We start from the raw sequence: 6,717 nt of genomic DNA on the forward strand, positions 1-6,717 counted from the left end.
GTCTCTGGGCCTGGCTCTCAATCCACTGAGCCATCCAGCTGCCTCTCCCCAGCTCTATTCTTTTCTTCAGGAAAGTTTGAAAGTCCTCTTTTTCAATGAATACCCCCTTTTTCCCCTTATGGATTATATTCCATTTTGCTGGGGAGATGATTCTTGGTTCAAGTTCTAATCCCCAAGCCCTCTGGAATATTATATTCTAGAACCTCTGATTCTTTAATGTAGAAACTGCTAAATTTTATTTTATGTTTTTTTTTTAATATTTCTTTTCCCATTTTTCTGCTTCCTTTATCAAGGTGTTGACTTATTTCATGATTTTCTCACATTATTCTAATTTCTTTTCCCAATTTTTCTTCCAATTCTCATTTGATTTTTTAAATCTTTTTTTTTTTTTTACTTTTGCCAGAAGTTTCTTTTCAGCTTGACCCTCTTCTCTGCTAAATGGGTGCCAGGATTATCCTTGTCATTATAATAAATTCCTATAATTAGACTCTTTTGGAGGGGGGATATTAATGCTCATTTTCTCAGTTAATTATGTAACTTTTCACTGTATATTAAAATTAGGCTCTGTTCTTGGGTTGGAGAAGTCATTGTCTGAAGTTTCTTCTTTTGAGACTTAAAGTTTTCCTTCTAGCACATGGGAGCCTTTGGGTCTAGCTCCTGGTTTGAACTAGTGGGGAGACTCACTGCCAGCTTGCACATTGGGGGTCTTACTGCTTGCTTACATAGGAGGGGGCCTTGCTGCTGGTCTCCCTGCTCACCTTCACTCTGCCCAGACTTCTCCTGGATTGTTTTGGATTGAGGCTTATTTGCTTCCAGACAGGGACTCTCCCTTTCCCCTGGGGCTTCTTACTCTGGATCAGGGATGAACTTCCCTCACACCCAGAGGGAGACACACCTCCTGCTGATGCTCTGAATCCTTCTGGGTTTAACTGTTTCACTGCACCAAAATTCAAGAAGAGTCTTTATTTTAAATGGTTTGGAGAAGAATTTGGGAGAGATCAGGCAAGTTCTCCCCTCATCTACCAACCTGGTACTGGAATCAGGAATTATTTTTTTTCAGTGAATTATTGATTCTCCTTTTCCACTTGGCAAAATCTAGTTTTTAAAAAATTCTTTTCTTTATTGGGTTTTTGAACCTCTTTTTCCATTTGGGCAATTCAGCTTTTTAAGTGTTATTTTCTTCAGTATTTTTGTGCTTCCTTTTTCAAGCTATTGGCTCTTTCTTGCATTGCTTTATTGCTTTCATTTCTTTCCCCAATTTTTTCCTGTCCCTATCATTTGATTTTTAAATCCTTTTGGAACTCTTCCAGGATCTGAGACCAATTCCCATTTTCTTTGAAGTTTTCCATGTAACCACTATGATCTCATTGTCCCTTTGAGTTAATGCCTTGCTCTTTATTTCCATAAAAAATTTTCTATGATTAGCTTTTTAAAAAATATTTGTTCCTTTTCCCAGCCTTTTTCTTGACTTCCTTTTTCATCTTAAAGGTGGGTTCTATTCTCAGGGGCGAGGTGCCCCTCCCTTGAGCTTCATTTTTTCTGCTGCTCCCCTCAGCTCTAAGTCTGGATGTCTGCTGATTTCAGTTCTTCCAAGGTTGTGTGAAGATATGTGGACTGAGAAACATGGAAGTCTCTTTCAGCTCCTCTGATTCAGTTTCTTCCAGGGCCTGTGGATGTCTTGCAGAGCCAGGCGAGCTCTGGGAGTGACCTTCTGCTATGGTTTGGAGCCTTCCTGTGGCTTCCACTGGCCATGTGCACTGCAGACTGTCTGGTACTGGGACTTGGGGGTCATTGCAGACTTAGGATAGGTCTTGGAATGTCAAGGAATAGGTGTGGGGGTGCTCTGCTCCTGCCATAGGAAGGATGTCAGCATCTCAGTGTTGGCTTGGGCTTCAGTTCAGAGTCTTGGTTTTTTTAATTAATATTCAATAACTATTATATTTTATAAGATTTTATTAATAATAACTAAAGTAAAAGAACGACCTAAAACCCAGCCCAGTCATGAGAGAAGAGCAAAGAGAGCCTGACTCCCAACTGTAGCACTTTAACAAATGCACAAGTTACGAAAAAAGAGACCAGCAGCATGGGTCTCAGCCAAATTTATCTCCCAAGCATCCTTACCTAAAATGAGGACATAACTTAAAAGGATGCTGGGAATGTAGCTCAGGTGTGGCAAATTTTACATCTGCACAGTCTCAATCAGTGGAGGGTTTGGGCAGGGGCTTTCTGTTAACTTGTGTTGGTGCCTCTTAGTGCCACCTTTCAGCAGGCTGACCTTCCCTCCCCACCTCCCCCAGGGAAACAGATCCTCTTTGCCTACCTTCCAAACAATCTTCTGTTGGAGATTTGTCTCGCTCCATCACCTCCTTCTGCCTCTCCAGTATTTGTTTTGAAGTGTTATTTTAAAGCTGATGGCAGAGAATCCTCAGAGAGGCAGAGTTTTCCATGCATCTATTTTAAAAATCTTGGCTCCACCAGGCCACATCTTTAAAAAAGTTTTCATCAGTTATTTGTCAGTAGGTAGGTGGAAGATTTTCATTATGAGTCCCCAGAATTGAGTGGTCGTTTTTTGGATCAGAGTTCCCAAATTTTCTTTTTAATATTTTGTCTTAATCAATAAAGGTCTGTTTTCTTACCCTTCCACTCTAAAAGTGCCACCTAATTAAGAATACACAGCTATTAGAAAAATGTATAGGCAATCAAAACATATTTATATAATCACCATTTTTATACACACACACATTTGTCCCATTCTGCATTTGGGGTCCTTTACCACTTTGTGAGGAGACAAATACACATCTTAAGTGCATGCTACTGGGATTTGTCATCATACTAATAAGAGTTTGGCAAAATAGTATTCCATCTAATTAGTATATTATAACTTGTTCATCTACTCCCCAATTTATGGGTGTTTCTTCAGATTCCCATTCTTTGCCTCAATGAAAAGAGATATAAATATTTCTGCATATTTATAGAATTTGTTTTATTTAGGACTAATCCTTACCTTAATATATCTTCTCTCTAATCTCCCTCTTGTTCTTAGCACCTTTTCTGTAACTAATTCTATGCTATTCCTATTTGTTTTGGCCAGGTTAGATGAGAGCAAAGTTCAAGAGCTGGAGTCTGATTTTTGTTAGATCAAACTTTTTGCATAAGTTTTATCTGCTTTTTATTCTTCTGTGCTTTCTTCATAAATATGTCATGGGAACTACTGAGACAGCATTTCTGATACTCCACAGTAACCTACTTTCTTTCTCAAGCCCTTGATTTTTAATTATATTTAATATCTATGAAGAATATGTGAACTAATTCCTATGAAAAGGCAATTTATTTTCCTAAATGGCACTGTGGTGGTCCAAAGGGTATCCCTCAGGATTATACCTTCTATAAAAAAAGAACAATTTGTCCCATTCCCCAGAAGAATAATGGCACTATTTTATTTTCCTCAAGTATTTGAATTTCTTATATTAAAAAAAGGTTAAAACATAAGATCATATATCTATGTCTATCAGGCATTTTGAAGGTTCTTCAGTTCAGCATCTTTATTTTACATATGAGGAAATTAAGAAACAAAAAAGTGAAGTGACATGAAAAATCACAGAGGTAATATTGGAGACAGTTTAATCGTAAGGTGGTTAGAACACTTGATAGAGCAAAAAGTTAAGCAAAGAATGAGAGAAAAGAAAATGGGGGTATATATGGTAGATGATTTTCTAAAGGAGTTTAGCCACAAAAAGAGAGATAGTTGCCCAACACAGATCAAGTGATAGGAATTTGGTGGTGTTTATTGTTTTTGTTTCTAGAATTTCAAAAACATGGGTTTGTTTGTAGCCAATAGAAAAATAGCTAGTAGATAGAATAATTGAAGGTTGGTGATACAGTATGGGTGAGGGGTGTAAAAGGGAAAAAGACAGGTAGTAGTTTAGACTTTTGAAAAAGCTACTGCCTGTCTTTTTCCTTCTTACAGGGGGGTGCAATTTCTGGATAAAATGGAATGGGATGGGATGATTCAAGCATGTAGAGGAATTTATATTGGGAAGGGGAAAGGTCCCTTCTTATGGAATGAAGACAAAGGAGGAAATAGCAAAAGGTACCTGAATAATGTGAGATGAGGAAAATGGGAGCAGAGAGAGCTATCAGATTATGGCTTCCATTTTTTCAGTGAAATATGAGGCCAGATTCTCAGTTAAGAGGATGAGGGTAAAGGAGGTATGGGTAGTTTGAGAAAAATAAAAAGGTTTGGGGGAACTGCTATGGTTACTGGAATAATAGAACAAGTCAGGAGGTATAAAAGGATTGCCTTTCTATAATACATTGGGAAGATTTGGAGGAACAATTCTGTGGGGAATAGATAAGAGGGTGAAAAAGACTAGAGTAAGAGACACTCTTTCAGAGCTTTTCACAATAGTTCAGACAATAGATGATGAAGGCTTGAACTAGAATGATGGCTGTGGGAATGGTAAAGGATCAGAGAGATACAAGAAATATTTTGGAAGAAGAATGGATAGGACATGACAGATAATTGAAAATAGGGATAAGAAAGATATAAAAGTCAAGAAGAGCTCTGACTTTATCTGCCTGGGAGAATTGTGGCACCAACAACTGAGGCATGAATGTTAAAACTAAGAACAGTTAGCAATTGTGAAATTAAGAGTCCATGTAGGGACAGGTAGAACTAATGTAAAATGGGAAGTCCTTATTGAGATATTCAGAAGATAAAAATACTAAACTAGAGTTTGGGTGAGACATTATGATAAAAGAGAGTTTCAAGTCATTTATTTGGAGGTGAAATTGAAGTCTTAAAAAAATCCTAAAAATGGAATATGATTCTCAAGAAGAAGGTTACAAAATTATAAAGAAGTGGGTTTGCTTCAAAGAAAAAATGAAATATATGAGATGATATATCCTCTCACATATTTTCAAGGATAGATGAGCAATAATGACTATATTGTCAGATTTTAAAAATAAATAAAAATGATGTCTTTTGTTGATTTTTCTCATTTTTCTTTTAAGAAAATATTTCTTATATATGATGTTTTTTCTCCTGGTAATTAGGAAAGGAAATTTTAGGCAATGAAAAACAAAAGATATTAATAAAAAGCATCATTAAAACCCATTATATTATGTTCTGCTTCAAAAAATGACTTCTTTGATTTCATCCCCTTTCCTCATTTCTTCTTTCATCAGGTATGGATTTCCCATTAAGCAACTTGATTCCCATCTATCCTTTAAAGACATTGAAATATTGAAAATTTAATAATAAATCTGCATTCTAAGAGAAAAGATAAATGTTATAGCACAAAATGTATGACTATGGAATATTACTCAAAACCAATTTAAAGTGCACTAATACCATTTGAAAAAAATTATCTCAGAAAAACTGGGCAAAAGCACAAGTTTCTGCTTCACTAAAGAGGCTTTCTGGTACTATACATATCCAAAGGGAATATTGGTTTTGTTGGTGATATTTTTAACTTTGTTTTTATTTTAAAATGCTGTTTTGTGTAGAAATGATGTAATTATAACCACAATTTAAATGAACAACACCCCAAAAATCATCCCAGGAATGGAAAAATAAAATGCAAAAGAATGGAAGTTGAATTAATTTCTTCTATTTTTTCTTTAATACTGGAGAGAGATGCACTAAGGAAACCAAATTTGTATTGGGAAGGGAAAAGGCCCCTTCTTATGGAATGAAGACAAAGGAGGAAATAGCAAAAGGTACCTGAATAATGTGAGGTGAGGAAAATGGGAGCAGAGAGAGCTATCAGATTATGGCTTCCATTTTTTCAATGAAATATGAGGCCAGATTCTCAGTTAAGAGGATGAGGATAGAGGAGGTATGGGTAGTTTGAGAAGCATAAAAAGGTTTGGGGAAACTGCTATGGTTACTGGAATAATAGAATAGAATAAATCCTGTCAAATGGAGTGGCTATTCTGCCTTTTTGGAGCATAGACACTCCTTGGTCTACAAAATGCTGACATCATTTTAATGGCATAAACAAACCCTGGGTAAAATTAATTATAAGGGCAATGATTAACAGGCAAGTCAAAAGATATGGTGAAGAGAAAGAGAAGAAAAGGGGAATAATTTCAGAAAGCTAGAAATAAAGTGCTTTTTAAAAGCCATCATTTAAAAATACAGAATGTAGATTTGTTGTTTATATATTGAGTATAAGGACAGAAAAGTCATCATAAATGATATAAAATCTCTTGACCTTACTTTCATTTAGCATGTGGTTTATTTAAATTGTCATAACAGGATGATGTATATTTCCTCCCATGTAATTATTTTATGAACATTTAACTTGACCTTAAAAATTAAACTTGCATGTAGATTATATATCACTAATGATGACTTTTTTTAGAAATAAACAAAATAGCCCAGAGTAAATGACAACTTGAATCCTTGAGGAACTCTTGCTGTAATGGCAGTAGGTTTCAGAAACTAGACACAAGGTGTCTAAAGCTTTCACACAATCCAAAGCTTGAGAAATAATTTGGAATAATTAGGCAAATTACATAGAAATGAAACAAAGGTTGAGCACCAATGATTCAAAGGCCATTTGTCCAAGGCAAATAGAACTGAACATCCTGACATAGATGTAAGAAGTATCTAGGATATAAAAATGCTGCTCTATTTTTTGGGAGAAATTAAAAAATAATGACAGTTAAAGGTTTTTCAGGGGGCAGCTGGGTGGCTCAGGGGATTGAGAG

This window comes from Monodelphis domestica, chromosome 6 (genome assembly GCF_027887165.1).
Source record: "Monodelphis domestica isolate mMonDom1 chromosome 6, mMonDom1.pri, whole genome shotgun sequence".
Lineage (NCBI taxonomy): Eukaryota > Metazoa > Chordata > Mammalia > Didelphimorphia > Didelphidae > Monodelphis > Monodelphis domestica.